Genomic DNA, 13,331 nt, shown 5'->3' on the forward strand with positions numbered 1-13,331 from the left:
CTTCACTTGGGTCTTGAGCAATTGAAAGACAGAATGATCAAGTTAAGCACACTATCTCAACTTCTTTGCTCAACCATTATTCTAGAGTTTTTATAGGTTTTCAAAATAAAACTCAAAATTTCCATTGTATGACACTCTCAAGTCTCACAACATATGTGGTATTTGTGGATCCTCAACAAGGCAAAAGTGATGTTATGACTTTCTCTCTTCCTACAACTAAAGCTTATGTGGAGCTCATAGGAGTGGAGAAAGCATAAAAGAGCATACTTGCAGTACATATATTGTAAAGTCAAACCTCAGATCCAAAGAGAGTTGAGTCATACAATCAAATCAAGATGTGCATATGTATGGATGTATGTAGGAGTAAAACCTTTTTGGGTGGATCTAGATAGATTGTCATGGTGTTGCGCCTACCCCTAGTATAGGAGTAGTGCATATTTGGGTAGTGTGTACGTGATCTTGATTTTAAGAGCATGACAAAACTCTCATAAGGGTCAACAAAGTTTGACAAAATGCAATACAATACAATCAACATATATGTGGAAGTTTTCCTAATCTAAATATCATATAGGCTCTGGTAGGAATTCAAGCTTTGTCATATAGGAGCTCATCATGTAGGATTTTCATATATTTTTTTTGAAAAGATCAATCTCTAGAACTTTAGTGTCACTTGGAACAAGATAAACAACAGCTCAGACCTTCTCATATCACATCCGTCAATTACCTAGACTTAGATCAAGCATATGCTACCCACGAGTTTTAAGTTCAGAGTAAATTCTTATATCAAAATAGTCGTATCCAAAACTCAGGAGAATTGAAGGCTAAAAACTAAGTACTTGAAAGGAATTATGACAGAGCAACTATTCATCATTTCCATTACAAGAGATTATCCTTAGAGTCCATTTATTTAGCTTTTTAAAAATAGAAAACTAGACACACTCTTTATTTTGTTTTCATTTTTAGATCACGCCTTACTAACATATATATTTCTAACACAAGGATAAATTTTTATTTTGTTTTAAGTTATTCATCTTTTTATTTTATTATTATTATTATTTAGCAAATATATAGCAAACTTAAAAATAGCAAATGAAAAGTAATACTTAGCTAGATACACGGGGATGCTCCTCCCCCAAGCTGGATGTTGTCGTGGTCTTTCTTAGAGTGAGTCTACCAACAGAAGTCTTTGTGACTGTCTGGCTTTGTTCTTCCTCCTTCTCCTATTCTTCTTCTTCTTGGTCACTATTGTCTCTTTGGGCAGGTACGACATTTATGGATGTCCAGGAGATTGCAAGATACGATTCTTGAAAGAGAACTTCTCCTTTTTATCCTTGATTGTGAAGAAAATCTTGGCACTATCCACGTAGATTATGGCTTTTGAGGTGCTTAGGAAAGGTCAGCCCAAAATAATGGGTGCCCTTACATCTCCACCTATTTCCAAAACCACAAAGTCTATGAGAACATATGATTGTCCCACTAGAACAATGACATCTTCAAGAACTCTCTTAGGGTAGCAGAGTAACTGATCTACAAGCTGCAAACACATATTTGTGTACAACAAAGTATCTCCATTAATTTGATCATATATTACCTTAGGTATGATGTTGACACTTGCTCTAATGTCATAGACAGCTTCTTAGAAAATAAGAGGTCCAATGGCGATGGGGATGACAGGTTTTCCTAGATCGCTCTTCTTTTTCGACAAGGTACAATCTATCCACCTTCCCATCGATGGTTGTATACAATAATATGTTGCATTGTGAATATCGACACGATTTGCATTTTCTAGATCTTGTAGTTGCCCCAGAATCTTACCTTTGTCGGACGGAGGAACAGCAGCAGCCGGCTGAGCTATTTGTGATTCTATCATTTTATTAAAGCAATGATGATTCTTAATGGTAGAAGCAAATCTATCCATTCTATTATTTATATTCTCTAGAATTTTATCATTGGTAGCTACCTTTCTAGATAATCCCTCCATAAGTTTGGATTGGCCAGCAATTAATTCTCTCAAGGGTGGTTGATTGAAATTATTAAAATTATTACCTTGATAGTTACCTTGGTAATTACCTTGGTAATTATCGAGGATGAAAGTAGTAGTTGTTGTTGATAAAGTTCATATCCTCATGGGTTTTAGGACAGTTGCTCCATAAATGCCTAGTGTTTCCACACGCTTCACATGTCATGCGAGAATCCTAAATGTGCATGACTTCTTGCTTCTCATTGGCTCGATCTTCAAGCTTCTTCATCAGTAGGTCCATCTTCACAGATATCATGTCTACCTCCTTGAGTTGATGTATACCTCCACCTCTCTTGTGGGTTAAAATGTGTTCTTCATTCCAGCCTTGATTGGAGGCCATCGTCTCCACAAGAGCTGTTGTAGCTGGTATGTTGAGTGACAGGAATGCACCTCCAGCAGCAGCATCCATAGTCTCATGGGTACTGTTGGTCAACCCATGGTAGAAAGTCTGCATGAGTAAACAATTCTAAATCCCATGATGAGGACATTCCGCAATGTAATCTTGAAAGCGTTCCCAAGCCTCAGGGACAGATTCATCATGTTGTTGCTGAAAGCTTGAGATTCTCTCATGTAGAGCATTCGTCTTGCCTGTGAGAAAGAACTTTGCTAGGAAGGTAGTGGAGCAGTCATGTAGTATTTCTATCTTTGTTGGTGTAGAACCATTGCTTTGCCTTCCCCAAGAGTGAGAATGGGAAGAGGTGAACTAATATGGCATCTTGGGTTATTCCTTTGATGATGAAAGTGCTGCAGATCTCTAGGAAGTGTTGGAGATGTGCACTCACATCTTCCTGTGGCTTTGCACAAAACTGGCTTGCTTACACCATGTTGATGAGGGCTAGCTTGAGCTTGAATCCATTATTATCTGCAACATTGACTGTCGGTCCAATATGGATGTTGGCCATAGTTGGAGTAGACAATTCACGGAGAGTCCTGTTAGCCATAGCTTCAAATTCAGGTGTTAAGCTTTGCCTTATCTGTTTGTCTTCCGACTCTAAAGCTAATACATTCTTGAGTTTAGCCTTAGTCCTTTTAAGTAATTCTTTTGGATCTTCAACGTAGTTCGTCGGAAGGTCAAAACTGGTCATACATTACCCTACATAAGATACACAAGTAGATAAAATAAGGGTAAGCCTGTTTGAGCAGAGGTCAATGGTTTTTCTCGATCACATCAATAAGTATAAGTTTATCAATACTTCCTTTGCCTAGCTACCTTCCCCAACAATGGCGCCAAAAATACTTGTTGACATTTCTTAGTGTTGCTAGTAAGAACAGAGTTTTAAATCTAGTCCCTAGTAACAGCACCAGAAATGTTTATTGGTATTTATTAACGTGTCACTTGTTTTTAAATAGCCACCTATTATAAACCAATATCTTCTAATTTTACTAGGTTGTCATCCCTAGTGATGATATTAGAGATACTTGATGGTACTACATAGCATTACTGCTAGAATAATACTAAGCAGTTCTTTATTCATTATATGCCTAGGAAGAATACATAAATATATGAATGAAAAGGATATGTAAGCGCACAGATAATATACTATTGTAGCATTTTACCTGAGAGTATTCTAGGTATCGTTATTTATATTCTTACCACAGGGAAGGTCTAGCATGGACATGTACTAATAACTTATACTATTGAAGGAGAAGTAAACCATAACCAATATTCTACTCATAACATGGGTAAGTCATAGGATAAGATATATGTATATATGATAAGTATTGATCAATGATATTAATAAATCACTCAGAGTACTCCTTTCTATGGCATTAGCATCGTCAGATAGAATATTAGAGTAATAATTCCTAAGTCATTCTTAATTATAAGTCAAAGCATACATTGACTAGTGCATTTATACTTAGTAATCATTGGTAAGATCATCGTCATATCTACACATAAGGGATATTACTAAGGAAGATTAAGAACAGAGCTTGCTCTTCCTTCGTAACCGAACCCTACATGCGCCTATATTCGGGGAGTGGACTACAAAGGACTCAATAGGAGTGTCACATCCTCAATCTACCACATGACCCAGAATATAGGGTGTATCTACAGGTAAACAACGTATAAGCACCATGCTTACACAATGTTAACCACCCACCCATGAATCCTTAGAGTGAGTGCTATACGGACTTATGCATTAACATAATGATAATCCAACTATACTAAGCATATAATCAAAGTAGACCATACACATTATAACAAAGAACATGAATAAGAGAATATTAATATTGTCATAACAATTGTAACTAGCATATAAAAGTAATGGAGATACAAAAGAGAGAGGGGTACAAAGATTATATCAAACCACGCTCTTGACAAGAATGAGAATCCATGCGAAGCCTGCTTGCCTCTCTCTAGACCTAGCCTAACTAGGTATGCCCTAGAATATGGTGGAGCTCTGAGGATGATTAGGGTTTCTGTCTTCTCAAATGACTTATGCCTTCTTAGGGGGCAGGGGCTAATATATATTGGTCAGAGCGCCTAACGTGAGCCCTTGGATCAAACCGACTTAAAGGACGGCATAGATACAACCTAGGAGGTGGTGGGGAACTGACATAACAATGAGCGGCTGATAGGTGGGCCCCAGGGGCTAGGCGGCTTATAGGTGGGGCCAGCCAGCCCCACCTAGCGACGTCTGGCCCTCCGCTTCGGTGTGGAGCCCTCCCGAATCTTCTAGAATCTTCTGGTGTCTGTTTCGCTATGGATAAACGCAATTAAATCTGACATATAGGTCCACCTTGATAGTTTTCTGGATAAACCCTACAGAAAATACAGAATCACCAAAACTCATGGAATTTATTATTTTAAACCCCTAAACCTTCATTGGTAATTATATTTATGCCCTTATCCTTGTTATATTGATGGTTTATAATGGTTGTTAACTACCGTTAACATAGGTCAAGGATACCACATGATCTAGGCAGGGAGGACAAGAACTTTTCTGAGGTTCTTATCATATGTGATCAGTGTTATATCCTCTCCAATAAGGAAAATCAAATTCCATTCTAGGTGAATTACAATCACTCTGTAGTCTGCATCGCAAACATCATAACCAAATTGAATATTGTTCCGTCCAAATATCTCCAGAGTGGTTACTGTATGATTCAATGTCCTATTATCAGTACCATAGTCTTCTAGGATCCAAAACGAAAGCTGAGAGTTCCTAAACATACTAGCAGTACATAAACACAACTGACCTTGAGCTTCATGGATTGAGATTGCTTCACCACATGGCCTACAAATTTTCCTCCATGTATTTCCCTGCATATCAACAACAACTATCTGGGACAACTCTAGCCAGTGCATAGAACATTAAGAAACACACTTGTCAAATATGTGCATACAACACCCTTGTCCCATTTAGATTCCTTAAACATCCATGCTGTACTCTTAGATGAGTAGATGTTCAGACCTACAGACTCACCCACCCTCTTCTTCCCATATTCAATCACATAGAAGTGTGAAGAGACTGTCGGATCAAACCCCAAGCGAGCTGAACCAAAAGAATGGTTATTATCCGAAGTAATCACCATTTGTTAGTCACTAGATTTTAGACAACATTGTGAAACACAGTGCACCAGCAGAGGATGAGCCCATGGTAGCAATCTGAGATCACAACATCTTGAACGGGGAAGGGCCAGAATGTCAAGGAGGGGTATTCACAGGTGATGCTGGTGAACTTGAGTTTGCCTTTCCAGCTGTGAAAGATGAATCCGGTGATAATCTAGGGCAGGTCCTTATGGTACTCAGATTCAGAGATGAGGTGGTTCAAGGAGCGATAGACACATTTGCAGCTACACAAGGAGTGCACGGTGAGGCAGCAGAGGATTGTGGGACATAGTCCCTGGGTACACTGCAAGGAAGGGAGAAGATCTAGTCCGACTAGAAATTCTCCACATGTAATTCTACTAACATTATGATCATGTAATCTTACTAGGACTCTTAGATTATAACCGACTAGGAGACTTACCTCCTAGGCTACATAAAGGAGGGTAGGGCTCTGTAGATCAGCACCCAAGTGAAACAGAACTCACGGTCTAAACCCTAACAATCATACAATCAATCCAACATAAAAGGCAACACGCCGACTAGACGTAAAGGCTATTACTCGACAAGAGGGCCCGACCAGTATAAATTGTTCATCTCTTTGTGTTTACTGTCGAGTTCTGCGTATGCCAAAGCCCTTTGAACATCGTCCCGGGTAACCCCATGATGAGTTGCTGGTCATCAAACATCGACAGTTGGTGCGCCAGTTAGGGGCTTTGGGTGACTTCGCAATCGAGAGCTTGACGGACCTCAAGATTATAATCACGTCGCTAGAGGGATCAACTTTCATCGACTTGCGGCGATTTGATGACTAGACACTGTGGGTCAGCGGCTTGCATCATCAACTGGGCACATCGTGGTAGTTTACGGCAACACGCTATCGTACATAGATACCTCAAGTTTATTAATCCACAAGCCGTCGGCCTATGATGACCATCGGTCCTAGCATTGGCTCCAATTCCCTGGATTCCGATCCGTCAAAGAAGAAAGCTGGCGAATACATCCATGGTGACGTCAACAACCTACATCCAATCTGATCTAATTAGAGTACAAGTCGGTCTTTAACGCTGCCTTCATCTCCGGCACGCATCAACATAGGAATTTCGAAATCAAGGTTTTAAGGGATCAAGGCATTGATCCACAACCGCACATGGCAAGTTGGATGAAGGACGACAAGCCAGCGAAGACATGTATACATGTATACATGCACGTATGTCTCTAACCTACATGTACAAGGCTTAGGGATGAGATATCACGCATACACTCGATGCATCTTTGAAGTTAGAATTACGAGCAGGCAAACTCAACATGCAACGCTAGGTGCGCCCTAGCACGATTGAAGCTATCGTCGGTAGCACGTGGCCGCCACTCCAAATTGGCAAAAAAGGCCAACGTCTGAGTCCTCAACCAATAAGGAAGGAGGCGTTCATAGCTACGTAGATTTCAGCAACAGCACTACACGGCAGCACCCTGCAAGCCACAAAGCAGGCCGTCCGACTATATGCAAGATGACTACCATACTGATTGGGCTAGCATGCAAGCGTGTTGTACAACACATCTATCTACTCGGATACTATGCCGACTACTCGACAACAACACTTCACGTGTCAGTCGACCGATTGGTTTACTTTATCAACAACCTCGGACGATGACTAAGCTGATGCTCAGGGGCTCCCAAACCTGAATTGATCAATTGGCTGCTACTCATTCATGACTCGACGTCAACACATAAGGGCAACATACGTGCTGCCGTCGGGCGACTGGACTCTGTCAGGCTAGGTCATGACTCCGCACGACCATGGGCCTCGGCCCTTTCACGGCCAACACTGTCTGACTATGCATTGACACGCCTACTACTTCACTCAGATCGTCAATCAATCTAAGTCACAATTTTAATATTTTTCTAAATATTCTTAGTTCTATATATATATATCAGGATATTATACATGTGCCTCCACGGCCATACCATAATCGCATTCCCAACTACCTATACAGCTCCACGCTAGAGTCGGTACGACATGCGCTCCACGCATATTCTCTTTTTTCGTGCAACATCGACTGCTCTAGTCTTCTCTTAACGGTTATGAAATTACTTGAGTAATTCGATTATTTGTGATGCATTTACTCGCATGGCTCACACGGTCACGGTCATGAACCTCACGACCACACACCGGAGATACAAGTGCTTACACAGTCAGGAGCAACTACTCGGGGAATTTACACAGCCTAGCAAGAGCAAGTCGCGAAATGTTTTACATGCATTTCATAATACTAGTATCCGCTCTCGACCTATTATTTTACATACATGGGACCTGCTCCTGACTTGATATCATGAATATTAATAACTACAAAATTTTGTATATTTGTCTTGTAGGCAACCAGATCTAGACCATCCCTGTTGGGTAAGGTACGTGCCTCCGCGGGCTACCTTATTTTGACCACTACTTAGCTAGCCAACTGGGTGTGGGTTCCTTGCCGTTATTCGGCGGCTCTTGACGTCACTCATATTGTCGACTCATTGTCATCCCACAACAACTCTATCATCAGCATGTTGCGGTTCTCGTAGCCAGCACGCCACGGCTTGCATCGCCGGTTTGGTCGTGCCTCATCAACACAACTGTAACAGAACCATCCAATTTATAAAAGCATAAGTATAATAGCAATCACCAAAGCGATCAAACTATCATACTTGAGCACATATAAACCCAGTAGTTCGATGAAATCGCAAAGGATCTCAAACAAACCAACATACAAACCAAGATCGTACATGATTCAACCCAACCAGTCACATATTACATTACAGTTCACAAATAGTTCACAAGTATCTCACATACATCGGAGTTACATAGTTATTACAAACCAAGTTCAAATAGCGGAAGCAAAGTAGTTTGACATCAACATCACACTTAGTTCAAATACATGCCAGTACCACGGTCATTTCTAGCAAAAGCAGAACAAAGGGGGTAACTCAGGAGTACCATGCCCTGTGGTTTAGTCCTCATCCACGGTAGGATGAAGACAGTTCTTACAATACCCATGATGCATCATGTCCTCTGCAACAAGAGGGAATAAACCCTGAGTACGAGAATATACTCAGCTAGACTTAACCATCATAAACCAGAAATAATGACTCCGAGGAGTATGCAAGGCTTTATCGGTAGAGTTAGCTTGACAATATTTTGCATAAAAGCTTAAGTAACATAACTTGGAAATTTAATATCTCTAGCATCAATTTGAATACCTATTCAAATAAGCATCTCTAGATTAGCACTTGTACTAAAGCAATCACTTGATTAAACTAACAAGCATTAGTAACCATATCTGGTTATAAGAATAATTTGAGCATCATCATAACCATCAAGTATCCATTAAGTTACTCTACGTTGCCGCTGCTTAGTCAAGTTCTCACTATCCGGGAGAGACGGCGATTCAAATTGATTCCTACCTAGCTGAGGAATTATTCCTAACACAAACCCATACTTCTCCCATCGGGGTCGCATCGGGTCACCTTTGGTACAACTCAGGAACAAACTTCGCAGGTCCGATCAGCGCCTCACCCTTAGAGATTCTACCAATCTGCCAGGAAGATCAAGACTCAAACTCGCCCTTGAACTCACACCATTGGCTCTCCACACATCCTTATTGTCTCCAGTGTGCGCACTTTCACTTACCGGGGCCGGCCTGAATTGAGCTACTCGGCTTTGCGGTTGGAACGACTTATCCGGGCAACTAAGTGCTAGGCATGCGTTCAACATGACATGACGACATATAGCGAATTGGTCCTTAATCGACACAGATGGGGATAAATAGGCACCAAGACCTCCATGCCTTGTGCTTCTCTATCACAATCCCGTTCGGTCTCCTTTTCATTTATCAACACATGGTTATTTCCACGATAGCAATTATAGCCAACCATGATCAGATATCTACCTATATCTTGTAGGTGACAGGAAATCACTCGACTTCTACCGGACTAAGCAAGGCTAAGCATATATTTGATCCTGTACCTACAAAGGATTCAAGATATATTTATCTGGACAAGGTTGTTCTATGCATCAAGTGGTTCCAATCAACTCCTATAACATAATGCATCAAACATAAGGGATGCAAGTGACATTTGTAAAAAAAACATAGGAGGCTTATAATGCTCCGAGGCTTGCCTTTCAAGAACAAGGAAGGTTGGTCGTTAGGACACTCAGGGAGATCTTCTACGTTGACTCCTCCTTCTGCCTGAACTTCAAGCTCCTAGGCTGCCTGCTACTCCTCCTGATGCTCGGGTTCGAACTCAAGAAGCGTCACACCTTCCGGGAGCCTATTGCATGCATATGCACAAATGAGTACCATGAATGCATAAGAGATGAGACGATATGATAAATTGTGTATGCATGAGCATGGTTATATACGTCTGCATTCCTAATCCGGTAGAATATTTCCACTGTTGTCCGTCCATTGGTGATCATTTGTTTTGTTTGGGAAGAGCCTTGTGTGGTGCTTCTTCTGGAATACTATGAACTGATCTTGCCATTGGCGGTAGAATGCTGCTTCCTTAGCTCTTGATTATTTGGATCAAGACTGATGGCAAATTCAGCATCTATACACATAATTAGTGTACAATACAGGTCAATGTTCAGAAAGTGAAAAAAATTGATTATAGAAAAGACAAAGACAGAAGGATTAGAGCATGGAATACCATCCTTTGCCTCCTTAACCTTCCCAAGTTCTTTTCATGCAGTAATTCGGCATGAGTATGCTTTAATATAGCGATCATCCAGATTCAGAGCTTCTGGGCAATCGTCCTCTCCCTCCTTGAATCTGATGAATTCCATATCTATAATATAAGATTTCACCAGAAACCAGATCTTGGAAACATAACTTCAAGGTTCCACAGGACACATCAGATAGGTAAAATATATCATAAATAACACTGATAGCAAGAACCAAGACTACAGAAAATATGCCCCAGCAGCAGTCTCAGATAGCTGGTGACAACCAAAACATGCCTCTTCAGTTTGTGGCTAGTTGCCTACACTGTAACAATGTGACTGATACATCGAACTTCTAAAGTCAACAATGATGTTTGATCCCGAATCAAATGTTTTTCAGGTTTTTACCAGCCAATGTGGACACCTTCCTCTTTTGGTAATTCTATTCCTTTAATCGAAAGAAGTCCCAAGTCATTCTCATGCCTAAATTCTTAGAATACTACACAGCGTCCATCTAGCTGACTCTAAATATCAAGTTATTTTACAGCAGATTAGTATGCCATAGAAACTGTTTAACTCTTTTTTTACTTACACAGTGTCCTACAAAGCTAATGCAGTTAGTGTGAGTGGTTGACAACCTAAAATTTAAATATCAGCTTGCGTGTGATATACTGATTTTCCACATTATGCCATGCAGATGGAGAGCATGTACAAGGAATTGAGGACATCAAGGTTACCGGAGCAGTTGAACAAGCATGCTGCAATTGCTATTCCTAAAGGCCTTTATTGCCTTTCATTGCGTTTAACTGACAATAAATCCCACTGGCCTACTACGATAATACATGTGTCCATGGCATACAGAATTTATCTTTCTGGTCAGAGAAAGACAATCCTTACTTTGTGAAGCTTTGCTTTCTGAAACATGTGAAGCAAATATCATGGCCTAGTTATTCATCTCGACCTGAAATATGATGAAGCAAACTTCCATAATGCAAACTGCCATGGAGTAACAACACACGCTGGATGGGGTTGGTAGTTTTGGAGATGCTTCTGTTTTTAGTTAAGGTCGCTCAGTCCACTGGGGTAGTAGCAGCAACCGGCCTGCGCGCCGTGGTAGCAAGGAGAATAGTCTCCATTCCCACCTTTGTAATTACTGTTTTTTTTCTTTTCCATCGTCTAATAAAATCTCGGCAAAGCTTTTGCCGCCTTTCTAAAAAAAGTTTAAGTTGTAGTAGGCACTTTAAATAGGTGGGCTAGGTGGGCTGCAGGGATGCTCAGTGTTTTCTTCGGATATTAGGAGTCCTTATTATCAGACAACAGACACAACCAAACAAATTGACATTATTTATTAGTCTCAAATATCTACTCCTAAGTGCTCTTTGTTTTGAACATATGAACATGATGATCAGAGAAGCATGAGACTCAAAAGCAAATTCAGTAGTTGTGGCCTGTGGGAGGCATAGAGATGCTACAGCACGGGCACTATCTGTGTTGTGGGAAGTAACTATCACCTGGACTCTCTGCGTCATAGATCGGGGATGGGCGAGGCCGCGGCACCAGTCGTGGACTCCCTGTGGCGGCGGCTCGGCCGGGTCGGGGATGGGCGACGCTGGCGTAGACCGGGAATGGGTGGGGCGGTCGCACCGGTCGTGGATTCTGGCGGCTGCCGAGCCCTGTGGCGTGGGCGTGGCGTTCGTGGGCGTGGCGCAGGGACTCGTGCACGGCGGCGACGGAGACGGGCAAGGGCAGAGCGAGGAGGTGGAGGGAGAGGGCGTGCGGGCGTGTGCTGGTCGAGGCTGAAGAACTGAGGCGATGCGACGTGGCGGAAACAGCGCCAGTGCGTCACGGCGGCAGCGGGTTTGCAGGCTTCACCAGTGGCCAGCAGTGCGCGTCCAGAGACCTCTCTTCCCTTCCCATCCCTTCCCTTCCCTTCCGCGATGCGCGATCACAGGATTGGGCGGACCCACCTGCGCCGCGGGATCGCAGGCCTTGGAGGCCGAATTTTTTACAATTTAGCCCTTTTTTTAAGTTTCTCACAAATAGAACCATGGCGGAAAGAATTCAGAAAATTGACCCTTAGCTCGGCCCCATTAATGTTGGCGCCTACCTCGGCGCCAGTGTCTCTGGCGCCGAGCTCTTGGGCACGGAGGATGGCATGGCAGGGAGCTCGGCGCCAGTCACTCTGGCGCCGAGCTTGGCGCCAACGTTAATGGCGCCGAGCCTTTAATACCTACTGGGCCCGCGCCTTTTCTCTCTTCTTCTCCCTCTCTCGCCCTAGGATAGCCGCCGCCGCCCTCGCTTGCGCCGCCGCCACTGCCGCCCTCGCCCGCGCCGCGCCACTGCGGCCGTGCGCGTGCCCCGAGGCCGCCCCACGCCGCGCGCCCAGCGGACGGCCCACGCCCTTTGGCTGCGCCGCGCCCTGCGTCGCGCCGCCTCCGCCGCCGGCCTCGCCCCGCGTTTCCGCCATCCAGCGCTGGCGTGCCTCCCATGCCCGCCGCGCGCCATCGCTGTTGTCGGCCGTGCTACCGCCGACCCCGCCACCTACAGCGGCCGGCCGTGCCACCGCCGGTCCAGATCGTCGGCCGGACCCAAGCCCATCGTGATGAGGACATGACACCCATGCATATGACCATGTTTGGCACATGGTATGGAGGGGTAGGAGGCCAGCAAGGGTGTCCAAGTCAAGAAGGAAGTCCGAAGTTAATTCGGTTCGAGTCCCCGAGGTGGAGGCCCAAAGCAACTCAAGTTATTAAACTGGTCACCCAGGACGCATCCGGACTCCATTTTCGATGATCCACATATGTATGGAAAGCTAATTGGATAAGGAAGCCAACCCAATTGGTCTCATGTCAAAAGCCCTTCCGAATCAACGGGAATCGTCGAAACAAGTCAGCGTCCAGAATCTGTCATGGTGCTGCGACACCGTCTTTTGGTCCGTTGGACCGTGTATCGTGTTTGGGCCCATTAGGGGGCGCGTCCAGGGGGGTGACGCCCAAGACTATATAAATACCAGCCGTCGCTCTCCTTAGGGTTTGGGTTTTGTTTAGTTCTTGATTTA

General features: G+C 43.3%; 1 long non-coding RNA gene and 1 other non-coding gene across 2 annotated transcripts; one reads left to right on the forward strand and one right to left on the reverse strand.

Annotated features, from left to right (window-relative positions):
- The first annotated feature begins 2,490 nt into the window (after positions 1-2,490).
- Positions 2,491-2,599, forward strand: LOC136530003 (small nucleolar RNA R71). The gene has a single exon (XR_010777514.1). It is a non-coding gene; the product is annotated as a small nucleolar RNA R71 (small nucleolar RNA).
- A 5,748-nt stretch (positions 2,600-8,347) lies between these two features.
- On the reverse strand, positions 8,348-12,159 carry LOC136528701 (uncharacterized). Its single transcript, XR_010777128.1, has 4 exons — positions 11,785-12,159; positions 10,261-10,382; positions 9,731-10,161; positions 8,348-8,623 (listed from the first exon to the last, which is right to left on the reverse strand). It is a non-coding gene; the product is annotated as an uncharacterized lncRNA (long non-coding RNA).
- Between the last annotated feature and the right edge of the window lie 1,172 nt (positions 12,160-13,331).

Source organism: Miscanthus floridulus, chromosome 19, assembly GCF_019320115.1.
Source record: "Miscanthus floridulus cultivar M001 chromosome 19, ASM1932011v1, whole genome shotgun sequence".
Classification (NCBI taxonomy): domain Eukaryota; kingdom Viridiplantae; phylum Streptophyta; class Magnoliopsida; order Poales; family Poaceae; genus Miscanthus; species Miscanthus floridulus.